We start from the raw sequence: 18,053 nt of genomic DNA, 5'->3' as shown, positions 1-18,053 counted from the left end.
GCAGTCAGCGGAGATCGTGCCATTGCACTCTAGCCTGGGCAGCAGTGCGAGACTTTGTAAAAAAAAAAAAAAGTGTGGTTGCAACACGCCCTGTATTCCTGTCCTCAGAGCCTTTGCACTAACTCTTCCCTCTTCCTGGAATGCCCCTTTTCCCAGATATTCAGCTGATTTTAAAATTCCCCACTTCCTTCAGGTCTTTGTTCAGATGTCACTTTATTCGTGAGGCCTTCCCTGAGCACCTTACTTAAATCACAAACTGTCCCTTTTCGAACACTTCTTTTTCCTTGCTTTTTTTTTTTCATAAGGTTTGTATCTATTATACCGTATATAGTTTTGTTCTAGCCCAATCAGCCTCGGTTCAGTGGACAAACCTGTAGTTCAAAGTCAAGTTTATTGACAGTCACTAAAATAAAAGAGAATTGTTACATGATTTGGGAAAGAATCGAATTCAGGTGAAATTTAAGTGAAGCGGTGTTTGATATGCTTAAAGCACAGCACAGCTGTGTATGGAGGAGTCCTACTCTGGCGTGGACTGCAAAGGGGACCCAGGGTCGTTTCTCTGGAAACTGCAAGTTGTTAAGATAGATGTAGAATGTAATCGTTAGCTGAAGCTCTGCACCTGGGATGGAAATCGAGGCTGCTGCTCTGTGTCAAAGGGACGTAGGTCCTTCAGCCAAGAAGGAGATGTTTCATGTTTATTGAAATGTGAGAAAGAGAAAAAAAAATTGGCCTAACCCTCACAGCTAGCTCTTGGTGTTCCTGTTGAGCATAAACAATTTCACAAAACATCAACATCAGACTGATAGTGATGGATCAAGACAAAACTAGACCACTCCATAATCATGTTGAACACAAAACACATACATTGTCCAAGCCACAACCAAACATCTCATTTCCCAGCAATAAGAGTACCTCTTCCTTACCAATCTTTTTAGCCTGATACAAGTTTTTTTTTTTTTTTTGGCCTGATACCAGTTGTTTATCACATACTGGCTTTGCAAAGATGCCTCCCTGTAAATAAGATATATCAGGGTACCTCATCATAGAATTACTCCAACCTTCTGACGGCATCCGTCCCCGAGCAAAGCCGTACTTCCTTAAACCCTCCCCTAAATCACTTAACAAGCCCAAATCCTGTAATTGTTTTCTAACACTGTCTTAATGAGATACCCCATGGTTCCCCCATGGTGTACATTCTCCCTCATAGCAATGAATAATAAACTTAATGTTTTCAGTAATAAGTATATTCCTGGTGGTCATTGCCTGGAGGGAATAGACGTGATGTCAGTCAGCAAAGTTTTAATTTTAGAAAACAAAATTTCTTGCTGAGAAAGCAGTAGTCTCCACCAGGCGAGGTGATTCATGTTACATGGAAGGCTGCGGCAAGAGAATCACTTGAAGCCAGGAGGTGGAGGTTGCAATGAGCCAAGATCACACCACTACACTCCAGACTGTGTGACAGAGCAAGGTCTGTCTTTTTTTTTTTTTTTTTTTTTTTGAGACGGAGTCTCGCGCTGTGTCACCCAGGCTGGAGTGCAGTGGCGCGATCTCGGCTCACTGCAAGCTCCGCCTCCCAGGTTCAGGCCATTCTCCTGCCTCAGCCTCCGAGTAGCTGGGACTACAGGCGCCCGCCACCACGCCCGGCTAGTTTTTTGTATTTTTAGTAGAGACGGGGTTTCACCATGTTAGCCAGGATGGTCTCGATCTCCTGACCTCGTGATCCGCCCGCCTCGGCCTCCCAAAGTGCTGGGATTACAGGCTTGAGCCACCGCGCCCGGCCGGTCTGTCTTAAAAAAAAAAAGAAAGAAAAGAAAAAGAAAAAAGTGGTAGTCTCTCAAAGAAAGGGGTTATTTATGAGACTACAGCTGCAGCATATTTAATCCCAGCTACCTGGGAGACTGAGGGGGGAGGATCCCTTGAACCCGGGAGACAGAGGTTGCAGTGAGCCGAGATCACGCCATTGCACTCCAGCCTGCACATCTATTATCTGTGATGATAAATAGCAGGACAGGTTTTCACAGTCAGAGCTAATTTTATGTTTCTTATTTTCCTTATTTGAACTTTAGTACCAAAAGGCAAGAGGACAGGGATTTTTGCCTGTCTTCTTTGTTGTTATTTCCTCAGTGCCTAAAAGACTGCCAGGCATTGGACCAGGTGCCGTGGCTCACGCCTGTAATCCTGGCACTTTGGGAGGCCGAGGTGGGCAGATTACTTGAGGTCAGGAGTTTGAGACCAGCCTGGCCAACATGGTGAAACCCTGTCTCTACTAGAAATACAAAAATTAGCTGGGCTTGGTGCTGCATGTCTGTAATCCCAGCTACTCGGGAGGCTGAGGCAGGAGAATCCTTTGAACCCGGGAGGCAGAGGTTGCAGTGAGCCAAGATCTCACCATTGCACTCCAGACTGGGTGATTATTTTCCAAAGTGGTTGTACCATTTTACATTCCCACCAGCAATGTAGAAGGGTTCCAGTTCCTTGGCAATAGATGGTGTGGTCAATCTTTTTAATTTTAGCCATCCTGATACTATACTACTTTTTCTTTTTTTTTTTTTTTTTTTTTGAGACACAGTCTCTGTTGCCCGGGCTGGAGTGCAGTGATGCAACCTCGGCTCACTGCAAGCTCCGCCTCCTGGGTTCATGCCATTCTCCTGCCTCAGCCTCCTGAGTAGCTGGGACTACAGGCGCCCGCCACCAGGCCGGCTAATTTTTTTGTATTTTTTTAGTAGAGACAAGGTTTCACCCTGTTAGGCAGGATGGTCTCGATCTCCTGACCTCATGATCTGCCCACCTCAGCCTCCCAAAGTGCTGGGATTACAGGCGTGAGCCACCACGCCTGGCCTCTTTTTTTTTTTTTTTTTTTTTTTTTTTTTAGGACGGAGTTTTCCCCTGTCGCCCAGGCTGTAGTATAATCTGCTATCTTGGCTCACTGCAACCTCCACCTCCCCGGTTCCAGCAATTATCCTACCCCAGCCTCTTGAGTAGCTGGGATTACAGATGTCCACCACACATCCAGCTAATTTCTGTATTTTTATTTTTTTGTTTTTGTTTTTTGGAGACAGAGTCTCGCTCTGTGGCCCAGGCAGGGGTATAGTGGCATGATCTTGGCTCACTGCAACCTCTGCCGCCTCCTGGATTCAATCAATTCTCATGCCTCAGCCTCCCAAGTAGCTGGGACTACAGGCACATGCCGCCATGCCCGGCTAATTTTTTGCATTTTAGTAGAGATGGCATTTCACCATGTTGCCCAGGCTGGTCTCGAACTCCTGAGCTTAGGCAGTCCACCCGCCTTGACCTCCCAAAGTGCTGGGGATTACAGGTATGAGCCATTGTGCTTGGCCACATTGCGCTTTTAGTTTGCATTTCTGTAGTAATGAATGATGTTGAGCATCTTTTCATGTGCTTATTTGCCATCCATATACCTTTGGTGAAGTGTGTCTGTTCAAATATTTTGTCTTTTTTTTTTTTTTTTTTTTTTTTTTGAGATGGAGTCTCACTCTGTCGCCAGGCTGGAGTGCAGTGGTGCAATCTTGGCTCACTGCAACCTCCATCTCCTGGGTTCAAGTGATTCTCCTGCCTCAGCCTCCCGCGTAGCTGGGACTACAGGCATGTGCCCCCATGCCCAGCTAATTTTTGTATTTTGAATAGAGATGGGGTTTCACTATGTTGGCCAGGATGGTCTTGATCTCTTGACCTCATGATCCACCCACCTCAGCCTCCCAAAGTGCTGAGATTACAGGCGTGAACCATATACAGAACAATTAATTTCTGTATATTGATCTTATTCTGCAACTTTGCTAAACTCGTTTATTCATTCTAGTTAGCTTTTTGAAGATTTTTCTTGGATTTTCTGTATAGATGATTATTTCATCCACGAATAAAGACAGTTTTCTTCTTCCTTTCCAGTCTAGATGCCTTTGATTTCCTTTTCTTGCTTGAGTGCACTGGCTAGAAATGGTGAGAGCAGACATCCTTGTCTTATTTCTGATCTTAGGGGAAAGCTTTCAGTCTTTCACCATTAAATATATGTTAGCTGTGGGTTTTTCATGGAGGCCCTTTATCAGGTTGAAAATGTTCCCTCTTTTTGATACTCCTTTTTCTGGCCTCTGTAGTTCTTGTATGCTGAATGCTTGTGTGACCCTCTGCAAGTCTGCAGGTTCTCTCTCTGTGGAACACTGTCATCTCTGGTACTCTGTCCCATGAACTCTAGCTGCCTTGGTCTCTCCAGACTCTCAGCTCTGTCTTTTCAACTCAAGGAGTATTCCAGGGCCAGGCATGGTGGCTCACACCTGTAATCCCAGCACTTTGGGAGGCTGAGGTGGGTGGATCATTTGAGCCCAGGAGTTTGAGACCAGCCCGGGCAACGTGGTGAATCCCTCCCTATTAAAAATACAAAAACACCATGCGGGCGTGGTGGCACACACCTGTAGTCCCAGCTACTTGGGAGGCTGAGGTGGGAGGATTACATGAGCCTGGGAGGTCGAGGCTACAGTGAGCTGTGATTGCACCCCTGCATTCTAGCCTGGGCAACAGAGTGAGACCCTGTCAAAAAAAAAAAAAAAAAAGAAAGAGAAAAGAAATATTCTAGGCTCCACCTTAGTTTCTCCTCACTGTCTGGAAATTCTTTTAAGGTGGTATGAACTGAGATGATCCTAGGTTCATCACATTATTTTCCCATCTCTCATGGATTATGTCCTTTGCTGGAAATGGAAGTCTGTGGATTATCTTTTTGTTGTTGTTTTATTTTGCTTTGATTATCTTTTGAGATCCAAAGTTAAGAACATATTCCTTTACTGTTTGAGCTTATTGAGTTGTTTAAGAAAGGTCTTTCTTACCCCAAAGATCATAAATATATTCTCTTATATTTTCTTGAAAAGTTATAAAGGATTTCTTTTCACATTTAAGTCTTTAATCTATCTGCAGTTGATTTTTGTGTTTGGTGTGAAGGAATGCAGATCCGTTTTTGGAATAGCATGTTGCATTTGACTTTGCTGGTAAGTTGATTGGTATTATGTTGGATCTTTTTTTTTACCCCCCTTTTTTTCTTCCATTTCTTTCTTCTTATTACTTTTTGGTTCTAGTCTAATCCATGTATATTGAATCTTAGATATAGTTTGAGGATAATCAATATATATTTAATATAAAATATTGATTCTTCCTATATTTATTCATTCTTGTTTTGAGAGTGACGGGTTAGTTCTACTTATTTTCCCATTAGAAAGATGCCCTCATTGGCCAGGTGCAGTGGCTCACACCTATAATCCCAACAGGTTGGGAGGCTGAGGCGGGCAGATCACTTGAGGCCAGGAGTTCAAGACCAGCCTGGGCAACATGGTGAAACCTCGTCTCTACTAAAAATACAAAAATCAGCCAGGCATGGTGGTGCATGCCTGTAGTCTCAGCTACTCAGGTGACTGAGGTAGGAGGATGGCTTGAGCCTAGGAGACGGGGGCGAGGAGGGGTTGCAGTGAGCCAAGATTATACCATTGTGCTCCAGCCTGGGCAACAGAGCAAGACTCTGCCTAAAAACAAAACAAAACAAAAAACGATGCCCTCATGAACATACTAAACCATGTCCTTGGTGAACATATGCAGGAGTTTCTCTAGTATCTGGAGTGGAATTGTTGGGTTATAGGCAGAGGTGAATTTATCATAAAGCTGATAAAGCTAATCTACTGTTCATAATGTTGTACTCTTTTTGTCAAAGAGAACTCCCCTCCAATTGTATAAGCTTCAGGTCCTGGAATACTTGGATTTGCCTCCATTGTTGTTTATGCATATGTTGAACAGAATAGTGCAACTATGGAAAATTCAAACAGCTTCTCTAAAGGAAATTGGGGAGAATGGTGTTGGAAGGACTGGAGGAACAAAAGGGTGAAGGGGATTTTACTTAGCAATTGGGAAGCTCCTACCTCCCCTGGCCTGGAGCACTCTCCTCTGTATTGAGTGGGCTGGAAGCCTGTAAACTAAATCTTCCAGACTGCTTTTCCAGCTGGCTTCCAATGCTGCTCTGTCAGGGAGACACTGGCAGGAGACTGGAAGGCAGGAAGAAGGAATTCTTCTGCTCATGATCACTCCCCTGGCAGGGTCAGCATCAGTAGTGGGTGACTGGGCTGCAGCAGACAGCGACAGTCTCAGCAGAGGCAGCAGGGGTGAGTGAGCGCAGGTGTCTGGGTTCCAGCAGCCACAGGGGGAGCCACGCCTCCCATGGCTCTGCAGTTCCCATAGCTCCCTCTGTCCACAGTCCCTTCACGCCCTCAGTTCACCACATCTTCAGCTCTGTTTGGATCTACAGGCCTTCATCATCTGTATTTTCTTTCCATTAGCTCCATTTCCTTCCATCCCTAGCAGGAATCTATGAACTACCCTTGAATTCAGAGTTCTCTTGCAAGCACCCTCAACGTCTTCATCTTGTTGGCCTCCTGGGAATGGCACCTGCTCTGCAGCTCCCAGTCCTGGATGCATCCTTTAGCCCCACTTCTCTAGTGACCTTCACTACTAGAAAACAGCATGGGCCCTGCCAGCCCCAGTCCACACGGTGCTGCATGGACACCATGGCTCCCTGCGCCTCCCTGTCTCTCAGTTGATGAGTTGCTGCCTCATCAACGGGTTGTTGTCTGACACCTCTATCATCTGTGACAAGAGGTTTTTGTTTGTTTTGTTTTTAAAATAATAGAGATGGGGGCCACCAGGTGTGGTGGCTTACGCCTGTAATCCCAGCACTTGGCCGGGTGCGGTGGCTCAAGCCTGTAATCCCAGCACTTTGGGAGGCTGAGACGGGCGGATCACGAGGTCAGGAGATCGAGACCATCCTGGCTAACCTGGTGAAACCCTGTCTCTACTAAAAAAATACAAAAAACTAGCTGGTTGAGGTGGTGGGCGCCTGTAGTCCCAGCTACTCGGGAGGCTGAGGCAGGAGAATGGCCTAAACTCGGGAGGCGGAGCTTGCAGTGAGCTGAGATCCAGCCACTGCACTCCAGCCTGGGCGACAGAGTGAGACTCCATCTCAAAAAAAAAAAAAAAAAAAAAAAAAAAAAATCCCAGCACTTGAGGAGGGTGAAGCAGGCAGATCACTTGAGGTCAGGAGTTCAAAACCAGCCTGGCCAACATGGTGAAACCTGTCTCTACTAAAAATACAAAAATTAGCCTGGTGTGGTGGCGTGCGCCTGTATTCCCCAGTTACTCAAGAGGCTGAGATACGAGAATTGTTTGAACCTGGGGATTGAAGGTTGCAGTGAGCCAAGATCACGCCACTGCACTCCAGCCTGGGCAACAGAGCAAGACTTCATCTCAAAAATAAATAAATATAAATATAATAATAATAATAATAATAATAATAGTGATGGAGTTTTGCCATATTGCCCAGGCTGGTCTCGAACTCCTGGGCTCAAGCGATCCTCCCATTTCAGTCTCCCAAAGTGCTGAGATTACAGGTGTGAGCTACCACACCCAGCCTAGAGAGTTTTCATACCACAGAGTTCAAGGTGAACCTGTAGAACCCATAAACTGTTGACAAAAGAAAAAAGCGGGAAGCAGCCTTGGGTTATCTCCAGCACACCCACCAGAGGGCAGCAGACACTGGCTAAAGCTCTTAGTCACCCATCCTCAGTGCTGGAAACAGTTGAAATGGCCAGCACGTGGGCAGAGCCCACTGCAGACAGTCCTCAGAGGTGGGAATCTGCCCTGCATCCGGCAATCTCTCTGCTGCCCCTGCCCCAGCCTGCCCTTAGCTCCTCTCTCTCGAGCCCAGTGGTAGTCCTCATGGGCTCTCCTGCTCTAGGCTGTCCTGACTTAAGGAATGTCCCCACTGCCCTCTTCCCTTCACAGCTCCCCTCCAGATCAGAGTGCGAGTCAGAGTCCTCACAGTGGCCTCACAGCCCTGGCTGCTTGGAATCCTTACCCACTGCCCACTCACCACGGCAGCACCAGGCTCTGCGCTGTTACTCCAGGCCTCAGCACAGGCACACTCAGGGGCCATGTGCTTCTGTTCTCTTTGTTTATGAGCTATTCCCCCAGGTGTCTGCAGAGCACATTTCTTTCAACTCCTTCAGGCCTTCCCTGAGCACACCCCTGTAGTAGACACAGGCAGCACCACCACATCCCTTTGAGCGGGACCCCGGGGAAGAGCGGTCACCAGACACCCTCCTGCAGGGCCCAGCACGCTGCATGCAGCCCCACCCGAGGCCACAGCCCTCCTAGGACAGCCTTCATCTGGTGACTGAGCAGAGCGGGGGCCATAAATAACTGGCGTTTCCATCTCATGTGGGACTCTGTCCGACTGCCTAACTTCTCCAAGACTTTGTTGGGCACCCAACACCGTTCAAGTTCTCCTGCCCGATCCTGCTTCTGCCTCCTTCCTTCCACAGGTGTTGGCCTCATATTCCATCTTAGCAAATGCCTCTGAAAAGCCCAGCCCGCAACACTCCAGCTCCACCCATCCCCATCCTGCTTTAGTTTTCTCTGCAGAACTTACCACCTCCTCACAATTCACTTTGCTTACCCAGTGCCCTTCCTCACTAGAATGTAAGCCCGGTGAGGGCAGAAATTTTTGTCTCTTTTCTTCGCTCATGTATCCCTAGCATCTAGAAGAATACCTCTGATACAGTAGGTGCCAAGAAATGTAAGGAATGAGACAAGGACCTGTGGTCAATGTAGTATAGCTGGAGAAAGATGTGCTTGCAAGAGGGTCACAAAAGATGACAAAAGAGTATATTTAGCCTTGCTTCCCCAAAGGCTGAGCTGAGTGGAGTTCCTTTATTAGCAAGGAAATAAAGGAGTCAGGCAGAAGTAGGAGAGGCCTGGGCAGGCAGGAGTTGTCAAAGTGGAGGAGCTGGCTGGGGTCTGGGAAAAGCCAGCAGTGTCTCCCAGAGCCGTACACATGCCAGACAGGTGACTGGAACAACTTTCTTTTTATTTATTTATTTCAAGACAGGTTCTTGCTCTGTTGCCCAAGCTGGAGTGCAGTGGTGCAGTCATGACTCATGGCAGCCTCAACCTCTTAGTCTCAAGTGATCCTCCAGTCTCAGCCTCCTGAGTATCTGGGACCACAGGTGTGCACCACCATGCTCAGCTAATTTTATTTTTTGTAGAGATATTGTCTCACTATGTTGCCCAGGCTGGTCTCAAACTCCTTGCCTCAAGTGATCCTCCTGCCTCGACCTCCCAAAGTCCTAGGATTACAGGTGTGAGCCACCGTGCCGAACCACTGGAACACTTTTCTGTCATCTTCTGTCTCCACTAAGTGGAGGGTCAACCCGAGTAGGGCTGGTTGCCTGCACCCCTGAGCTGTCTGCTGAGCCTGCCCCGCTACCCAATGTTGGAGGAGCCTTGGGTGGAGGAGACTCTCGTGAGGTGAGGCTAAGCACACAAAAGAAGTCAACAGTGACATCCGAGGAGAGTCTGTGAGGTGGTGTGTCTACAATGAGAGGAAGGCAAGGGATGTGGGGGCCATGCTGGGAGGAAGTGGGAGAGATGTAGCCAACGCATGGTTGGTTTGTTTATTGATTGATTGATTTAGATGGAGTCTTGCTTTTGTCGCCCAGGCTGGAGTCCAATGGTGTGATCTAGGCTCACTGTAACCTGTGCCTCTGGGTTCAAGGGATTCTCCTACCTCAGCCTCCCGAGTAGCTGGGGTTACAGGTGCCTGCTACCACACTCAGCTAATTTTTGTATTTTTAGTAGAGATGGAGATTTTGCCATGTTGGCCAGGCTGGTCTCAAACTCCTAACCTCAGGTCATCTGCCTGCCTCAGCCTCCCAAAGTGCTGGGATTACAGGAGTGAGCCACGGCGCCCAGCCACCAGTGCATGATTTTTAGACCAGCCACTGAAGCCACAGCACTGGCTGCCTCAGAAGGGGTGGGGCAGGAGTCTGGGAGGGGCTAAACCAAGACTTGTAGTGGGGACAGGGAGAGGAGAAATGTTAAAAAAAAAAAAAAAAAAAAAAAAAAAAAAAAACTACCCAGGGCCAGGTGTGGTGGCTCATGCCTGTAATCCCAGCACTTTGGGAGGCCAAGGCGAGAGGATTGCTTTAGCCCAGGAGTTCAAGGCTGCAGTGAGCTATGATCACGCCACTCCACTCCAGCCTGGGCAACAGAGAAAACCCTGTCTCAAAAATAGAAACACAGGCTGGGCACAGTGGCTCACACCTGTAATCCCAGCACTTTGGGAGACCAAGACGGGCGGATCACCTGAGATCAGTAGTTTGAGACCAGCCTGGCCAACACGGTGAAACCCTGTCTCTACTAAAAATACAAAAATTAGCCAGGCGTGGAGGCTGTAGTCCCAGCTACTTGGGAGGCTGAGGCACGATAATTGCTTGAACCCGGAAGGCGGAGGTTGCTGTGAGCCAAGATCATGCCACTGCACTCCAGCCTGGGCGACAGTGTGAAACTCAGTCTCAAAAAAATACAAAAACAAAAAAACCAAAATAAAGTCTCTGGAAATGGTCCTAAGTGCATTCAGAAAATGAATAAATATTCAAGTGAATCTACTAAAACTTGGTAGGACTAATCAAAGCTATGATAGTTAAACCAACATGCATTCCTTCTTTCTCCTTCCCAGTTCAATGAGATGGAAAGTCCACTCCAGACTGGTTAAGCCAAGAACATAGGATTCCCTCTCCAACTAGCTCCCAGTAGGAGAACTGTCTTCCCAAGAGGGATAGAATGCCGGCATTTTCCACCCGGCCCCCAGCTACCTGTTGCTGAGGCTAAGCTCTATATGAGTATGGCCAAGATGGTAGCTCTCTTAGTGCACCCAGACCTCATGCAGGAGATAGAGACTCTACATTGTGTGTGGTGCCACTGAGAATGCCGGGGACCTGATTGTCTTAATTCTGACTCGTAAGGCAGGGGCAAGCCAAGAAGGCTTGGAGCTACTTCCCTACTCTCCACAGAGTGACAATCTCTTACAGCAGGTGTGTCACTCAGCAAGAGATGGGCTATTGTCCCCGACCCCAGCTCCAGAGCTGTGGCTCAGAGATTTGGCCTGGGTCAAGGGGAAGGCCAGGAGCTTCAGATGTTTTCCCAAATGAATTGACTTTGTTTGCAAGAGTGTGGAGAAGTTCAAGCCTAATGGTTCTCTCAGAAACAATTGAGGTTCTGATTTAAAAAAAAAAAATGCCATTAAGAGGAATGTGGAAAATTAATCAGAGATAGAAGCAAAACCATAGGTTGGCTAGCTTGCTAGACAGGACCCAGGAAAGGTACAGTTAAGAGCCATTCTGGAGTCACAAGTCTCAGTCATTGACCCAAAGAGATAGCCCTTCAGGCCAGGCACGGTGGCTCACACCTGTAGTCCCAGCACTTTGGGAGGCAGAGGCGGGAGAGTCACTGGAAGCCAGGAGTTTGAGACCAGCCTGGCCAACATGGCGAAACTCCATCTCTACTAAAAATATAAAAATTAGCCAGATGTGGTGGCACACATCTGTAATCCCAGCTACTTGGTTGGCTGAGGCAGGAGAATCACTTGAACCCAGGAGGCAGAGGTTGCAGTGAGCTGAGATGACGCCACTGCACTCCAGCCTGGGGGACAGAGCAAGACTGTCTAAAAAAAAGGAGGGAGAGAGCGATTCCTTCACAAAAGTCCAGATTTAATTGGATTCCTCCATAGAGCAATTTGTACCCCAAGGAATTGTTGAAAACAGTAGAGCAATCAGCCAGCAATTAGCGGAGTCTCACAGCTGTGTGTGGTCAGGGAATGAGATAAAGTCCTGCCAGAACCACTGCCATCCCAGGGCGACTGTGGGCATACCCAAGGCTGTGCCCTCTGGGGAGCAACGTAAGAGGCTTCACACTATGGGTGGTGATTGGGATTGGGGTGGGGGCCGATGAGTATAGACTTCACTAAATCCACTAGTCACCAGACAAACAAAAACCCATAACAAGCCATGGAACAGAGAAACCAGTGCCCAAAGTTTCACAATATAGCACCTAAAATGTCCAGTTTCCAATAACAAATTACATACAAGACATGCAAAGAAACAGGAAGGTCTGACCCATACCCCAGGGAAAAAAACAGGCAATAGAAACTACCTGTGAGAAAGTTCAGATGTCAGATTTCATGGAAAGACTTCAAAGGAATCATTATGAGTATTTTCAAATAACTAGAGAAAACCATGATTAAAGAAGTAAAGGGGCTGGGCACTGTAGCTCACACCTGTAATCCCAGCACTGTGGGAGGCTGAGGTGCAAGGAGAGCTTGAGCCCAGGAGTTCGAGACCAACTTGGGCAACATAGTGAGACCCTGTCTCTACAAATAATTAAAAAAACTAGTTGGGTGGGGTGGCATGTGCCCCCGGTCCCAGCTAGTTGGGAGGCTGAGGTGGGAGGATCACTTAAGCCTGGGCAGTCAAGGCTGCAGTGAGCTGAGATCGAGCCACTGTACTCCAGCCTAGATGATGATAGAGCCAAGATCCCACCTCAAAAAAAAAAAAAAAAAAAAAAAAAAAAAAAAAGTAGTAAAGGAAGGTGTGATGAAAAGTCCCATCAAATAGAGAATATCAGTAAATAGACAGACGTTGGGTGTGGTGGCTCACGCCTGTAATCCCAGCACTTTGGGAGGCCAAGGTGGGTGGATCACTTGAGGTCAGGAGTTCCAGACCAGCCTGGCTAACATGGTGAAACCCCGTCTCTACTAAAAATAAAAAAATTAGCCAGGCAAAGTGGCGCATGCTTGTAATCCCAGCTATGTGGGAGGCTGTGGCAAGAGAATCGCTTGAACCCAGAAGGCACGCCACTGCACTCCAGCCTGGGTGACAGAGAGACACTTCATCTCAAAAAAAAAAAAAAAAAAAGAAAGAAAGAAAGAAAAAAAAAGAGATAGAAATTATTATTATTTAAAAATTTTTTAAGGCCGGGCACGGTGGCTCAAGCCTGTAATCCCAGCACTTTGGGAGGCCGAGATGGGCGGATCACGAGGTCAGGAGATCAAGACCATCCTGGCTAACACGGTGAAACCCCGTCTCTACTAAAAACACAAAAAACGAGCCGGGCGTGGTGGCGGGCGCCTGTAGTCCCAGCTACTCGGGAGGCTGAGGCAGGAGAATGGCGTGAACCCGGGAGGCGGAGCTTGCAGTGAGCTGAGATCTGGCCACTGCACTCTAGCCTGGGCGACAGAGGGAGACTCCGTCTCAAAAAAAAAAAAAAAAAAAATTTTTTTAGACACAGCCTCTGTTCCCTAGGCTGGAGTACAGTGGAGTGATCACAGCTCATTGCAGTCTTGACTTCCTGGGCTCAAGCAATGCTCTCACCTCAACCTCCACACCCAGCTATTTTTTTTTTTTTTTTAGACAGAGTCTTGCTCTGTTGCCCAGACTGGAGTGCAGTAGCGTGATCTCAGCTCACTGCAACTTCCGCCTCCCGGGTTCAATCGATTCTCTTGCCCTGGCCTCCTGAATAGCTGGGATTACAGGCACCCACCACCACATCCAGCTAATTTTTGTATTTTTAGTAGAGACGGGGTTTCCCCATGTTGGCCAGGCTGGTCTCAAACTCCTGACCTCATGTGATCCTCCCTCCTCGGCCTCCCAAAGTGCTGGGATTACAGGCATGAGCCACTGTGCCCGGTCTTTTTTGTAATTTTTTGTTTGTTTGTTCGTTCGTTCGTTTGTTTTGAGACAGAGTCTCGCTCTGTTGCCCAGGCTGGAGTGCAGTGGTGCAATCTCTGGGTTCGTGCCATTCTCCTGCCTCAGCCTTCCGAGTAGCTGGGACTACAGGCACTCGCCACCATGCCCGGCTAATGTTTTGTATTTTTAGTAGAGACGGGGTTTCACCGTGTTAGTCAGGATAGTCTTGATCTCCTGACCTCGTGATCTGCCCGCCTCAGCCTCCCAAAGTGCTGAGATTACAGGCGTGAGCCACCGCACCCAGCCCTTTTTTGTAATTTTTATACAGGCAGGGTCTCTATTTGTCCAGGCTGGTCTTTATCTCCTGAACTCAAGCAATCCACCTGCCTTGGCCTCCCAAACTGCTGGGATTACAGGATTGAGATGCTGCGCCCAGCTCAGAAATCATCTTTTTAAAAAAGAATCAAATGGGCCAGGCACAGTGGCTCATGCCTGTAATCCCAGCACTTTGGGAGGCCGAGGTGGGTGGACCATTTGAGGTCAGGAGTTCAAGGCCAGTCTGGCCAACATGGCGAAACTTTGTCTCTACTAAAAATACAAAAATTAGCCAGGTGTGGTGGCACATGCCTGTAATCCCAGCTACTCGGGAGGCTGAGGCCCAAGAATCACTTGAGCCTGGAAGGCAGAGGTCATAATGAGCTGAGGTCATGCCACTGCATTCCAGCCTGGGCAACAGAGTGAGACTCTATCTCAAAAAAAAAAAAAAAAAAAAAAAAAGAATCAAATGGAAATTTGGGAGTTGAAAAGCATAATAATTGAAATGAAAATCTCAACAGTAGATTTAACTGGCAGAATAAAATATTAGAAAACTTGAATGTAGATCAACAGAGATTGTGCCATCAGAAGAACAGAGAGAAAGAAGAATGAAGAAAAACAAACATAGCCTCAGAGGAATGTTGGACACTGTTAAATATACCAATTATATCCATAAGAATACCAGGAGAAGGTAGAGATAAAGGAGCAGAAAAAAAATACTCAGAGAAATAATGACTGAAAACGTCTGAAATTTGCTATAAAGTATTAATACATCCAAGACACTCACTGAAATCCAAGTAGAGTAAACACAAAAAGATCAATGAACGAAAACATTACATTAAGAATTCTGGCCGGGCGCGGTGGCTCACGCCTGTAATCCCAGCACTTTGGGAGGCCAAGGCCGGCGGATCACGAGGTCAGGAGATCGAGACCATCCTGGTAAACACGGTGAAACCCCGTTTCTACTGAAAATACAAAAAAATTAGCCGGGCATGGTGGCGGGTGCCTGTAGTCCCACCTTCTAGGGAGGCTGAGGCAGGAGAATGGCCTGAACCCGGGAGGCGGCGGAGCTTGCAGTGAGCGGAGATCGCGCCACTGCACTCCAGCCTGGGCAACAGAGCAAGACTCCGCCTCAAAAAAAAAAAAAAAAAGTTCTGAAAGGCAAAGACAAAGAAAAATCTTGAAAGCAGCAAGAGAAATATGACTCATCACTTGAAAGTGAATGCCAATAAGCCTTACAGGTGACTTTTTTCTTCTTTTTTTTTTAGACAGAGTTTCACTCTTGTTGCCCAGGCTGGAGTGCAATGTTGCAATCTCGGCTCACTGCAACCTCTGCCTCCTGGGTCCCAGTTCAAACAGTTCTCCTGCCTCAGCCTCCTGAGTAGCTGGGATTACAGGCACACGCCACCATGCCTGGCTAATTTTTTTGTGGATCTCGTGATCCACCTGCCTTGGCCTCCTGAAGTGCTGGGATTACATGCGTGAGCCACCGCACCGGGCTACAGGTGGCTTCTTATCAGCAACAATGGAGGCCAGAAGGTAGTAAGAAAGCATGTTCAGGCTGGGCGCGGTGGCTCATGCCTGTAATCCTAGCACTTTGGGAGATCGGGCAGATCACCTGAGGTCAGGAGTTGGAGACCAGCCTGGCCAACATAGTGAAACCCTGTCTCTACTAAAAGTACAAAAAAATTATCCAGGCGTGGCAGCAGGCGCCTATAATCCCAGCCACTTGGGAGGCTGAGGCAGGCAGGAGAATTGCCTGAACCTGGGAGGTGGAGGTTGCAGTGAGCTGAGATTGCACCACTGCACTCAGCCTGGGCAACAGAGCAAGACTCCATCTCAAAAAAAGAAAAAAAAAAAAGAGCATGTTCAAAGAGCTCAAAAAAAAAAAAAAAAAGTCAATCAAGAATATTAGGCCAGGCATGGTGGCTCTCACCCGTAATCCCAGCACTTTGGGAATCTGAGGTAGGAGGATCACTTGAGACCAGGAGTTCTAGACCAGCCTGGACAACATAGCAAGACCCGCTACCTTTACAAAATAATTAAAAATTAGCTGGGCATGGTGGTGAGCACCTATAGTCCCAGCTACTGTGTAGGTTGAGGCGGGAGAGTTGCTGGAGCCCAGGAGTTCAAGATGACTGTGAGCTTGATCATTGCACTGTACTCCAGCCTGGGCAACAGAGCAAGACCCTGCCTCAAAAAGAAAGAAAAGAAAAAAAAAAGGAATGTTATATTCAGTAGAGCCACCTTTCAAATTGAAGGTGAAATAGGCTGGGCATGGTGGCTCACGCCTGTAATCCCAGCTCTTTGGGAGGCTGAGGCAGACAGATCATGAGATCAGGAGATCGAGACCATCCTGGTTAACACAGTGAAACCGTGTCTCTACTAACAATACAAAAAAATTAGCCTGGTGTGGTGACAGGCGCCTGTAGTCCCACCTTCTTGGGAGGCTGAGGCAGGAGAATGGCGTGAACCAGGGAGGCGGAGCTTGCGGTAAGCTGAGATGGTGCCATTGCACTCCAGCCTGGGCGACAGAGTGAACTCCGTATCAAAAAAAAAAAAAAAGGCGAAATAAAGACATTTCCAGATAAACAAAAACAGAGAATATGTCGCTAAGCTGCCTTACAAGAAATACTAAAGGAAACCTTTTTAGCCTGAAAACAAGCAACTCCAGATAGTAATTTGAATCTATATTTTTTTTCCTGTATTTTCATCTTTTTTTTTTTTTTTTGAGACAAGGTGTCACCTTGTCACCCAGGCTGGAGTGTAGTGGCACGATCTCGGCTCACAGCAACCTTCACCTCTCAGGATCAAGGTATCCTCCCACGTCAGCTTCCCAAGTAGGTGGAACTACAGGCATGAGCCACCATGCCTGGCCATTTTTTTTTTTTTTTTGAGATGGAATTTCACTCTTGTTGCCCAGGCTGGAGTGCAATGGTGCAATCTCAGCTCACCGCAACTTCTGGCTCCTGGGTTCAAGTGCTTCTCCTGCCTCAGCCTCCCAATTACCTGTGATTACAGGCATGCGCCACCATGTCTGACTAATTTTGTATTTTAGTAGAGATGGGATTTCTCCATGTTGGTCAGGCTGGTCTCGAACTCCCGACCTCAGGTGATCTGCCCGCCCCGGCCTACCAAAGTGCTGGGATTATAGACGTGAGCCACCACACCCAGCCACCTGGCCAATTTTTAATTTTTAATTTATTATTATTATTATTATTTTTGAGACAGAGTTTTGCTCTGTCGCCCAGGCTAGAGTGCAGTGGTGCAATCTCGACTCACTGCAAGCTCTGCCTCCCAGGTTCATGCCATTCTGCCTCAGCCTCCCCAGCAGCTGGGACTACAGGCACCCACCACCACGCCTGGCTAATTTTTTGTATTTTTAGTAGAGACGGGGTTGCACTGTGTTAGCCAGGTTGGTCTCGATCTCCTGACCTCATGATCTGCCTGCCTCGGCCTCCCAAAGAGCTGGGATTACAGGCATGAACCACCGCACCCAGCCACCTGGCCAATTTTTAAATTACCTGTAGTAATGAGGTCTCACTATGGTGCCCAGATTGGTCTCAAGTTCCTGGGCGCAAGCAGTCCTCCAGCCTCAGCCTCCCAAAGTGCTGGGATTACAGGTGTGAGACACCACACCCAGCCTTGCCAGTGTTTTCATTGCCTTTATGCAGAGCCAAATTTTTGGAGGTCCTACCATTTTTGCTGACATCATTATACATTTTGCTGCTTTAGTTTTAGTTCTTCTAATTTTTTGCCTTTTGTTTCGAGACAGAGTCTCACTATATTGCTTGGGCTGGTCTCCAATGCCTGGCCTCAAGCACCCTCAGCTTCCCCAGTAGCTGGGATTACAGGCATGAACTACCATGCCCAGCTATTTTAAAATTTTGTTTTATTTATTTATTTTCTTAGAGGCTCTCACTCTGTTGCCCAGGCTGGAGTGCAGTGGCACAATTGCAGCTCACTGCAGCCTTCAGCACCTGGGCTCAAGCAGTTCTTCCACCTTGGCCTCCTGAGTAGATGACACTACAGGCTCATGCCACCAAGCCCGGCTAATTTTTTATTTAGATGGGGGTCTTGCTCTGTTGCCCAGACCGGTCTCAAACTCCTGGGCTCAAATGATCCTCCCACCTTGGGCTCTCAACGTGTTGACATTACAGGCATGAGTCACTGCGA

The sequence above is a fragment of the Theropithecus gelada genome, chromosome 2, assembly GCF_003255815.1.
Source record: "Theropithecus gelada isolate Dixy chromosome 2, Tgel_1.0, whole genome shotgun sequence".
Classification (NCBI taxonomy): domain Eukaryota; kingdom Metazoa; phylum Chordata; class Mammalia; order Primates; family Cercopithecidae; genus Theropithecus; species Theropithecus gelada.
This window is presented reverse-complemented; position numbering follows the sequence as displayed.